Source organism: Acinonyx jubatus, chromosome B3 (assembly GCF_027475565.1).
Source record: "Acinonyx jubatus isolate Ajub_Pintada_27869175 chromosome B3, VMU_Ajub_asm_v1.0, whole genome shotgun sequence".
Taxonomy (NCBI): Eukaryota; Metazoa; Chordata; class Mammalia; order Carnivora; family Felidae; genus Acinonyx; species Acinonyx jubatus.
The window spans coordinates 140,509,433-140,521,459 of NC_069386.1; positions in this window are offsets into that span (position 1 = coordinate 140,509,433).

Genomic DNA, 12,027 nt, shown 5'->3' on the forward strand with positions numbered 1-12,027 from the left:
TTGGGACTGGCTGTCCCGCCGTCCGCGCTGAGCTGTGAGTGAACCCAGGCCCTGGACTGGTCCCTTGGACAGGGAGATTCGTGGTCTCTCATTCTCTTTTGACTTTGTATCTTTTTTTTTTTTTTTTTTTGCCAGGAAAGAGCAGTGTGTGCCTCGAAGTCACCAGAACCTTCCAGGCTTTGGGCTCTTCATCTGTGAGAGGGAAGTGAGTTTCATTCGTTTATCCTGCAGAAATCTTGCTGTGGGCTGTGCCTGGCGGGTGTGCCGCACGTGGCCTGGCAGGCAGACAGGCAGGGAGCCATGGGAGCTGCCACTGGAGCTGGGCTTCAGAGTGGCTGGCCTCCTCCGCGCCCCCAAACCTGTGGGCGCTGCCCGCTCCCCTTCCGCCAGCACCCCCCCCTGTGTTCTCTGGGCCTCAGCAGCCACCGAGGACCTTCAGGAAGGGTGACGTTTCCCTCTTCCCTACATCTGAGACTCAAGTTGGAGCCAACGGCTGCCCAGCCTCAGTGTCCCCATCTGTAACCACGGGAGAAGGATGATGGCAGGGCCCTCTGCCATTCCCATTTTGCCTGTCGTGGGGAAGGAATGGATAGCTTTCCCTTGGACTCGGGTCCCAGCCCCCTTCCCTCTGTCCTCCAGGCCCTTGATCTTCACTGGTCTCTTTGGGGCTGACTTGTTATATTTTCTTTTCCCTCAGATCAGCAGGATAAAATAAAAGACAGTCCTGCCTGCTTGGCAGGGGCCTGACCCTGTCCCCGGCAGATGTTCCCGGGGACAGCAGGAGCTGGTGACCCCCGCCAGCAGGGGCTGCTGGCAGCTGCCCAGAGGGGACAAGGGCAGGCCTGGGCACATGTGTCCCTGCCGTGGCTTCTCTTTCCTCAGCTGGCCCCTCCCCTCCACTGTCCCCGGGCACCACAGGGATTCTGGCCTCATTTTCTGATGGGCCCCCTCCGTGGGGTTCTCTGGGGAGCCCCCCCGGGCCAGAGTTCAGACTTCTAAAAGGGCTACTCGTCCAATCCCCTGCACCCCTGGGGTCACTTGCTGCTTCCCTGCAACTCTGGGCCCCTGCCCTTCCTGTTCTTGTCAGTCCTCTCTATACATACCCTTTGCCCTGTCCCTCCTCCCGCCAGCACCCCCCATCCCATGGCTCCACAGGTCACCTATCCAAATATTTAGTACCCTGGTGAGTTGTGGGCCCACATTCCTCGGTTTGGCTGTTTATGCAGCTGGTGGGCGCTCCTCGGCCTTGGGAAAGCCATACTTGAAGTGTGGGGGGTCACCCAAGGTGGGTAGCATTTCCTTCGAGTGGCCCGGGACCCTCTGGCCTGAGTCCTTCACTTTGTGGGTCTCCTGGTTTCTTCGCCAGCACACCCCTTCTCAGGGACTGCACCCTGTGCAGGCTTGGATCCCTACTGGGAAGAAGGACGAGGCAGAGTGGTGGATGGGAGGGGCTGGCGTTGGCCAGAGACTGAGGCCTCGATGCAGGGTGGCCATTCTCTGGGGTGCAGCGGGGCACAAAGGAAAGGGGTTTTGTGAGCTAGAAAGCGCTGGGCAGCTATTGGAGAAAGAAGGGAGGGAGAGGGGCCCTACAGGGCCCCCCAGCCTGCCTCTGCATAGCCCCCAGGGGGGCCGCTCCTCTCTTAAGGTCTCCCCTCTCCCCCAGCACTGGCTCGAGTTGATAGATGCTGTTACATTTGCATCTCACTGAGACCTCCGGTGCTGCAGAGGTCCTGTAGAGGCTCAGATGAGAACAGTGAACGCCGCTCAGTGCCCAAGTCCAGGGCGTGTCCCATACCCCTGCAGCAGCTGTCACACTGGATTCCTCCCTGGGATGCACTGGACGGAGGGGTGCAGCAGAGAGATGCCCTGAGCACAGAGTCCGGATGTCTGTCATTCCCATCTGGGAGGCTGCTGGCCCCGTTCTTCGTGCGAAGGGGCTTGGGCCCTGAGGGTGTGGCAGCACATGTCTGTGGTTTGCTCATCAAGACTAAAGAACGTAACAAACTTTTATGGCTAAGTCTACCAATTCTGTGACATTTTGTAAAAGCCCTGCAAGGAAACATCTGGAAAACTCCCTTCCTGCTCCTGACAATTGTTGCAAACGGCACGTTTCAAAATACTCAGAACGTCCGGGCTGCAAAGCCCAGAGCTGACTCCTGGCCTGGTCTGACCGGATAGGGGACAGGGTGGGTGCAGGGCCACCCTCGGCCCACCTGCGCTTGCAGAGCCCTCTGGGTGCCCGCTTGCCCTCTGCTGTGCAGGGAGAACCTCAGTTTGGGAGGGTGTCCATCTGTCCTTGAGACCAGCCCATTTCTGTCCCAGCAGGGAGAGTGGCTAGGAATGGCCCAAGCAGGGCTCCAAATCCAGACGTAGTCAGGGGTGGGTCTCAGCCTGTGAGGTCAGGGCTGGCGGGGCCGTTGCGTGACCATGGGGCTCTAGGAGCGTCCACCCAGCATGGTGGGGGAGGGGGGGTGGATAAGTCACTTAGTGTCTGGCTCTGGGTTGGAGCTAGGCAGGGTTTATGGATGGGCATTAAATCCTTCAAAGGCTGAATAACGATAATAGAAGAGCCATTCATGGATCTTCAGTCACTGGTGTCATGGAATCAAGACTGTAATCAGTTTAGTCCCAGGGGTACAGAGGATGATCGTGTATTACTTAGTATGTAAGTATTTAATGAAATATTTAGTATTTAAGGGCTGCAGTAACTCCCGAAGTCTGAAAGCACTGACCCGCTAGGCCAGGCCCAAGATGCCCAAGTGCTCCTCGTCCCCCTCCTCACTCTCCTCCACCCTGCTCCAGCCTGAGTTTCTTGTGATGCCAGTTCACCCTTCCCTTCAGCTCTGTCACTGTGGGAGGGTCTCCCCACCTGGAGGTGCTCGGGACCTGCCGCTTGGAACTCCCATGTGTGATTCCATGGCTGGCCACTTCCCGTGGAATTCTGAGTATCCGGAGGGCAGCCGCTGGCTCCTTCCAGCTCCACGTACCCCGTGCTGGCCTTGCCATTCTCAGAGTGCTCCCCAGGGAGTGTCTGCGAGGGACCCATGCGAGTCAGACACGCTCACGCAGGCTGGATTTGGTCTTGTGACTTGGCCCTCTTGTCTTCGTAGGTCATTCTGCATGGAGCCGTGGAGGTGTGGTTTCCTGAGCACGAGTTTTCCCGAGGTCGCTTCTGATGCGGGGAGCCCCTGCTTCACTGGGTGAGTTGTGCCTTTTTTGGTTGCCCTTTAAAAGGCATATGTGCCTGTGACTAAGGGCCACACACGGTCTAGATAATACAAAGGCTGTAGGTGATCAAAGATGGCTGGAACATGTACGCAGGGCCTCAGAGGGCCCCGAATGCATGCACTACCCACCCAGAGCTGCTTCTGTGCGTGGAGGGCAGGCTGGCCGGATGAGCCACATGGAAGTTGCCCATGGCAACCCTAGGGAGAGTGCACGCAAGGAGGCTTGGCCCCAGACAGCTCTCCCTCATCCCCGGTCCTATCCAAGCAGTAGGGACCGTGCTCACTTCACAGCTGACTGGGCACCAGAGTCCTTTTTGGCAGCTTGAGTTGGGACTTGAGTTTTACCTTCACCCTCCTGGCAGCAATGAGTCTTTTAAAAATTATGCATAGAATTGCATCTTGTTAACTCATTACTGTGACGGAAATTGCAATAAGCAAGGGGAGCCGTGCGAGTTTTTCCCATAAAAGACACTAAGCTAATAACTAAAATTTATTGTACTGAACGATTCCAAAAACTAGTGTTTTTCTCCTCATTGAAAACGAAATACATGTTTATTGTAAAAGCTTGTGAAATACTGAAAACAAATAAAATGAAAAATGGGACGCCCCCTCATCCCAGCCGCTCAAAGATGAACATAAATTGCATAAATGTGTGTGCGTGTGTGCGCGCGCACGTTTTTGTACACACACGTTATGCATGTATATTTTTAACTGGGCTCCTTATTGTCATCCTGATTTTTTCACCTAACTGTATATCCTGAATATCTTCTCCTGCCATTAAGTAATTTTCTAGCTTGTGATTTTTTAGCGGTTATGTAGTATCCTAAGAACTGCTACCTCAAGCCCGATGTAATAGCTGCTCTCTTGTCAGATGTCTAGATAATTTTAAAAGCTGGATTGTGTAAGTTGGGGTGAGCACCTTTGTTCATCCCACGTACATACCTGATGTATTCCCTGAAGTTCATTCTAAAAGCGGAGCGGCCATCTCAGAAGGTGCAAGCATTTGATGGCCACATTGCCCTCCTTAAACTTTGTGCCAATTTACAATCTCAGAATTAGTTTAACAAGTGACTTTTTCTATGGGGATTACCAAGGTTTTGATACTGGCCAATTTGTTACACACGTTATTATCGATTTTATTACCTGGGATCACAGCATTGCCCCCATATCTTTATTGGGTCTTAGTACTTGAATTGCCGGTTCAGGTTCCTTGCATTTTGCATCTTTCCCTTGGTTTAATTTTTGTTGAAGTCTTGCACATGCTTCATTTAAGAATCAGGTAGTTCTAGAAGCCTGTTGTACAGGTATCAGTGCCCACCCACCCTCCGGTCTCCCTACTCCACCCCATGTCCTGCTCCACAGAACCAAGGGCTGTTGACTCTTTTAACTCATTCTCTTGACATTTACATCCATGTTTCTAAGTAACATTCTTATTTTTCTACTTCTCAATCCTTTTTTTTTTTAAGCTTGAGCGTTATCTTGATTTTTCAACCATCGAGCATATGTCCTTGGCCTCCCCATCCACAAGCATACCTCTGTGCCCCTCCCCATTCTCTTAATATATATTTGGTTCATAGTTTTTGGTTTGGTCAGGATTCAGTGTTTACATTATTATAACCACGTAAACATTCTTAGGAGCTGAACAGCAGCATTATGATTATTCACCCCTTCTTCACAACTTTTTGTTTTCTTTGGAATTAATAGTTATCTGGGTTTTGTTTGTTTGCATTTTTTTGTTTAGTTTTTAATGAATTTATCATAGATGTATTCTCAGCCTCTCAATACATTCAAACCCATTCAAACAATTTTTAAAATGCGTTTTATCTTTTTGAAGAAATCTCTTCCTGGAGCCTTCTTGTCTCTTCTGTTTTGGATTGGTTGATCTTTGGGATTCCTGTCCTCATCTACCCTCATTCTCTTCCCAGGGATTCCCCTGATCCTATCTTCTTGGTTGGATCTCTGATTTCATAAATCCTGGGTTATCTTTTTTTGTTTACTCTCTGTGCTGCTAGAGTGCACCCTCTAGCAGTTATCTCAGAAATGGCTCATGGGAGGTATATTTTTGAAGACTTTCCACATCTGAAAAGAAGAATGTCTAGTTCACAATTGACATGGATAGTTTGGCTGGGTATAGAATTCTGGTTGGTCATCTTTCTTCCCCACAGATTTTGAAAGCATAAATAATTGTCTTCTAACTTCTAGTGCTGTTGCTGAGAGGCCTGAAACCTTTGTGATTCCTCATCCCTTGTGTGTGATCTTTTTTCCTCCCTTTCTGGAATGTGCAGGATTTTCCTATTGTGTTCTAGTGTTTTAAATGTCATGTATACACATCTTGATGTGGATCTATATTCATCCATTTTGCTAGGCCCTTTTGATCTGAAATCTGTTGTAGACAGTTTTTTTTTTTTGAACAATCCTTAGATAATTTCCTTCCATCTGTTTTTCTAGAACTTTTATTTTTTGCATGTTGGATCTCTGACTGGTTCTCTAATATTCCCAAATTTTTTTCTCTGATTTTCAAACTTTAATTTCTTTGTTCTCCAAGAAATTTCTGTCTTTATTTTTAACCTATTTTCATTGCTGCAATCTCTTATTTTCAAGATTTTTTTATTATACTCTAAATATTACAAAATTTTGTTTCATGGATGCGATTGCTTTGGTAGTCCTGATAACGTTTGATATCCCTGATAATATTAAGGATATTTTTTCTGAAATTTTCTTTTTCCTACAGTCTCCAAACTTTTTTTCCCATCCAGTTTTATGTGTCTCTGACTTCCATGTTATATGCTTTCTTCAACTCTACAGATATATGTATAGGTACACACACACACACACACACACAAATACACTAATGAGCTGTTTGAAAGCTCTTGGCATTCAAACTGATGATCCAGTTGGGATTTGTAGCTGTGGGCTTTACTGTAGAGTGAGCTAGTTGGTGTTTCTATTGGGTAACCCCATGTTGAGCATTTTAAAACCTTTTTTCTTTTGGACTGCTCAGATGCTCCAAAGGTCTTTTAGTTTCTGGCCTAGAGTCTGTCTGGCTGCCACTGCTTTGAGAGGCTTGAGGAGGAAAATGAGAGAGGTGAGTGGTTCTCAGCATCCGCCTTGTAACATTTTGCTTTCTTCCTCTTTTTAATTTAGAGCTTTTACTCTCATCTGTGCCTGCTGTTTCTGTATCGGTCACCTCTGCTTTACTTTCTCTGGGCAATACATTTTCAGTCTTTTCTCAAGATCAGGGAAGGCTCTGAAGTCTTGGTGAGGATTTGGGGGGATGTCTTCTTAAACAGACTTTCAGCCAATTCATCCTAGTTAGGCTCAGATTTTCCTGCCACATTGAGGCACCTGGTGCTGTGAATGCCTGAGACTTTTGTGGGTTCCATGGAACACATCAGCCTTTATTTCAGCCTTCCTTACAGTCAGCTTAAGATTCGGTTTTCCCGGTTCTGAATCAGTTTTCACTCTTGTCTTGTCTGTGCCCTTGTGTGCTTACCTCAGAATGAAAATCTCTTCGCCCTCATTTAGTGCAGTTTCAAGGGGGCAGGCAGGTGAACATCTGTATTTAATTCACTATATTGAACTGAAAGTCATTTACCCATTTTTCCCTGTTGGTGTGTTCCTCTTTGATTTTTTTTTTATCTCATAAGACATTTTTCACAAGAGCAGTAACTTTTTCTATCACGTATTTTCAGTGTCCCCCCACCTTTTTCATTTGCCATCCCATTTTACTCAGGGGGCTTTTCATTTTTTAATTTCAAACATTTTTAAAAATGTTCTAAAAAATGTTCTAAAAAACCTATCTCTAATTTCTCCTCATACTTTGTTTTTCCATAGAAAAACCTTTCCCACCCTGAGCTTATCTGGGCATTTTTATTTTTTTTCTAGTTCTTTTATGATTTCATCTTTTATAGTTGAATCTTTAATCATTTGTTTATTGTGAGAGATAACTATATGTTCTTTTTCCACGTGTACCACCTGCTAGATACTTTCGTAGTTTTTGTTTCTTGCTGTGGCTTTCTATGATTCAATTAATCTGTTTATTCTTATACTAGTATTGCTTTGTTTTAATACACTATTGTTGTAATATGTGTTATTATTTGTTAGTAATAGTCTTTCATTCTCATGTTGCAATATTTTCTTCATTGGTCTCATTTGTTTATTTTTCTGGATGAATTTTGGTGATGTCAGGAAGTTAAAGACATAGATTTTCTGTGGAATTTTATTAAATTGAAAATTAAAGAGAACTGATATTTTTTGATACTTGGCTTTGTATAATCTTTCACCGTAATATATATATAATATATATATATATAATATATATATTATATATGTATATTTTATATATATATTCACAATTTGTCAAATTTGACAAATTCACAATTCATCATTAAGTTCATTTTAAGAAAGTAAATATTGCTTACATATTTCTATTGTGAATTTGTTCCTCTCTGTTTTCTAAACTGGTTACTACTAGCATGTAGGAAAGAGATTGCATATTTATTGTTATTGGCTGTCTACTTGAATTCTTTCATTTTTTTCCTACAAGTTTTTATTTGAATGTTTTGGAACTTCTAGGTAACAAGTCCTGCATTTCTATATAATATATATTTTGCCTTTTTTTTTTTCAGTATTTCATCTCTTCTATTTCTCTTGATTTTCTGATAGCATTGGCTAGATCTTCCAAAACATTAAATTGTGGAAAATAGAAATCTTTATCTTGTTTCTGGTTCACTGTCAAGTATGATAACAAATAATTTTTTGAGGTATGTGTTTTTTTATAATGTTAATGAGATATTTATTTTTAGTTCATATGACCTTAAAATCAGGAATGGGTTTAGAAAAATGCTTTTTTGATTAATATATAGAGATGTTTGTGTTGTTTTGTCTGTTGACTTGTTGATGAAATGAATTATAATAATGTTTCATAACTCTGAAACATTTTTTGGATCAAATTCTACCTTGTTATAGAGTATTGTTCTTTTAATTTACCACGTGATTGTTTTGCTAGGATTTCACTTAGGCCTTTTCAAATTTATTTTTTGTTGGTTTTGGTATCCAAGTTATGTTGGCTTTGTAAACTGAATTAGGGAACGTTTCATCTTTTTTCTGTATTCTGTACCATATATGCATCATTTGAATGATCTATTCCGTGAACGCTTGAAAGAACTCACCCATGTAACTCTCCTGGGATAATTCTTTGGCAACTTTTCATATTTCTTCTGTATTCATTGGATTCTTATGATTTTTTTGCATCTGTAGAATATTTGCTTCTTTTTCTGATGTAGCTCAGCATTTAAATGTGGAAGTACTGGAATCGGACAACTTGGGTTCAAACTCTTACTCTGTCATTTCCCTTGTGACCTTGGGAAAACTATGTCTCCTTCCTAATTCTTGGTTTCCTCAGTTGTCAAATAATTAAAATGAGAGCCTGTAGCTAAGAGTGCCACTGTGAGGATTAAAGAGATAAAGTAACTTGCACCTTGTCTGGCACATAGCGAGTGCTCAATGATTTTTCAAGACCTATTATTAATCCTGGAAAATAATAGATTTTTTTTTGAGATTTAAAAGCTTCTTAGCATAGAGTCCATAAATAGTATTTTTATAACATTCCAATCTGTTTCTATGATTATATCACTTTTGTCATTCTTAATTTTGGGTATGTGTACTTTATCTCTTTTTTATTAGATGATCTTGAGGAGTGTCTGCTTTAGAAGTTTTTCAAAGAATCTGTTTTTGGAATAATTTATCAATTAAACTGTGTGTGTGTGTGTGTGTGTGTGTGTGCGCTCAAATTCAATAATATCTGCCTTTATCTTTATTGATTCTTTCCTTCTGCTTTTCCTGAAGTTTGTTTTGTGGATCTGTCCAAATATTTCTTATGTTATTCTTCTTAAATAATGAAAACACTTCATGGTATGAATTTGCCTCTGCTTGTGACTTTGACTGCACAAGTTTTAATATGTAGTTTTTAAAAAACATTTAAAAAATATGTGTAAATATGCTTTTCATTTCTTCTTGTTCTTAGGAGAAATAATTATCTGAATTAAATGTGCAAAGTAGAGCTTGTTTTAAAATCAATTTCTAATTGATTTGGCTTGTGTGTTGTTGCTTATGTTGTTTTACTCAATTGTGGTTATATTTCATTGTGGCTTGGAGAATACGGATATGTAGATTCTACTTTGGAGAAATTATGGATGTGTTCTTTGTGCCTTATATAATCAATTCTGTAAACGTTTCATGGACCTTCAAAAGTAAGGTGTACATCTGGTTTATAGGATATCGATTCTGATGTAAAGACATTTAGTTTTATTAGGTTTTCTGTTGATTCTTTTGGATTTTCTTAGTAAAGAAAGAAGTAATCGGTAAACATAACTTAATCTCATTCCAATACTTTGTAACATTTATCTATTTGCTTTATTACGTTGGCCAGAGCTTTGGGGACTGTGTAACTTAATATTGCTGAAGTAAGCACCTTTTATTTCTTATTTCCTGTTAAAGATGATGTTGCTTGCCTCTGAATTTGGGGTATGTTTATCATTTACTTTTTTGCCCAATTGATGTCTTTATAACTGAGAGGGCGCTGGAAACTATCTCTATCTGTTTCCCTCATTTCCCTGGGATGCTATTTTATTCCTAATGTAAATGTCTGTGAATGTTCTATCATTGCTGTGGATTGTACCTTCCACCTCTGAGAGGTGGCTTTTATCGACCTATTTAATGATTTCGCTCTTGAGTACTGGACATTGCAGAGGCACCTCTGCTTTATTTTCATTTGTGTTCCGGAGTTAGGCAGCCCTACTCTCCCACGTGAGTGTTTCTAGAAGTCTCTATTCAAGGCAAAGTGTTTGGAAGTTGAACCAGAGACTGTCATGTTCCCAAGTATTCTGCTCCTCAAGAGCTCAATATTCTGTATGTTTCCAGGCAATTTCTAGCATTCCACGGATGTTCTTTAATTTTGTTCTTTTCAAACACATAGTTGACTGCCTTAAATTCAATTCCTGGGGCTAGAGATGGGCCCCATTGGGTCTGCCTGATGATTTCCATCTTTGTCTTAATTTCTTAAGTATATATGAGATCTATGCTCTTACAACGGGTATCAGCAACTTTATTTTTCCATTTTTCATTTATTTTTACAAAGAAAAAAGAGCAAAGTGTCATTAAATACTGCTTCTCCAATGCAGCCACACCCTTTATTCAGACCAAATATTACCCAGAAGCCCAATAAGTAAAATGGATCGAATCAATGCTGCCCTATTTGGAGCTGGGTGGGGGGGTGACCTCGAGCCATGGGTATCATTGCAACAGAGGCATGGGGGGGACCCCAAGGGCACCTCGGGATACCCCGTGAAAGCCTCTGCAATGACATAATTTAGGCAATTGCACAGCTCGAACAACCTTCTGTATACGCAAAGGTGGGGGTGCCGTTGATTGATGGCAGTCAGCTGTTGTATGAATTTTGTGCGTTTTGAGATGTCAGTGCATGATGGTGTGGGCTTCCTGAAAACCAAATGCATGATCGTTGAGGCCTTCCTGTTTCCCTGTGCCCATTCCTTGGATTTGAACTTTTTTGAGTTAATTATTTCAAGCGTGTCTCAAGTAGACGACAGATACTTGGGATTTGAGGCTTTGCCTTGCTTCGAGAAACCTCCTTTTTAAGGCGTATGTAACCCACTGACATTTTAATTTTTTGATTGTCTTGTTTGGACTTAAAATAATTGCACTAATGCTTGTCTCATATGTCCTGTCCTTGCTTTCCTGATATCTTTTACTGTAGAGACCACAGGTTTCATTTTAAAAATGTTCTCTGGTGATTCCTAGAGCACGCAAGCAGTTTCCAAGTGTGTTAGTGTTTACATTTCAGGGTTGTTGTTTTTTTTTAAACCATACTTACATCTGTATTTGTCCACGGTAAAAAAAAAAAAAAAAAATAGAAATAGCCTTCTCCGACCCTGTGTAATTATTAAGGTGAGTGTGTATCTGGTTTTTTTTCCCCCACTCCTCCTGTTCATATGCTTCCGATGATGAGGTCTGAGGGGTCTCATCACTGTCTCCTGTTTGCCTCCCCACCCTGTGTGCCCCAGTCTTTGGGAGGAGAGAGTTGCCTCTCTTTGCTTTCTCTGGGCCTGGCCCCTTCTGCAGGAGCTGAAGCTCCTTGCTGTTTCCGGGCTATGGATTGTGTCAGCCTGAAACCCTAGCACTTTGCGCAATGCCGTGATCTCCTGTCAACACGTGGGTCAAGTGACCGTCTCTTTCCCCCTGAGCCGGTGAGCTCTGGAGAGGCGGGACCACTGAGTCAGGGCAACCTTGGCCTCCACACGGGGCGATGCCGTGGGTGTGCTCATGGCCGAGTGTCTACAAGGATGTGTGGACCATTGGTGCGTGGGAGAGCAGCTGAGGAGCAGACAAGCGCATGAGTGAACCTTTGAGGGGGATCAAGGAAGGCACACACGGGCAACAATTGAGAGAAGGGCCCAGCCAATGGACAGGTGGCGAATGGGGTGTTGATTGGGGTCTGGGAGAGTGAGAGGGGCCTCCAGCCGCCGGCCATCTTTTTGGGGAACTGGGTGGGGAGGGTGAGCATGTCTGCTTCTCTAGAGCCCCAGGAGGGCAAGGATGCTTTCAGAGTTAATCCCTGCCGTTTGGAGCTGTCCATCCCTTCATTCTTCGCTATTCTTACTATTCGTTCTACAGAATGTCTGGTTCTGGTCACTGGGGATTCAAAGCAGAGGCCAGTGTGACCCCTTCCTGCCCAGAGGAGTTCCCATTCCAAGAGGAGACATGAGTGGCGTCCTCTCCAATC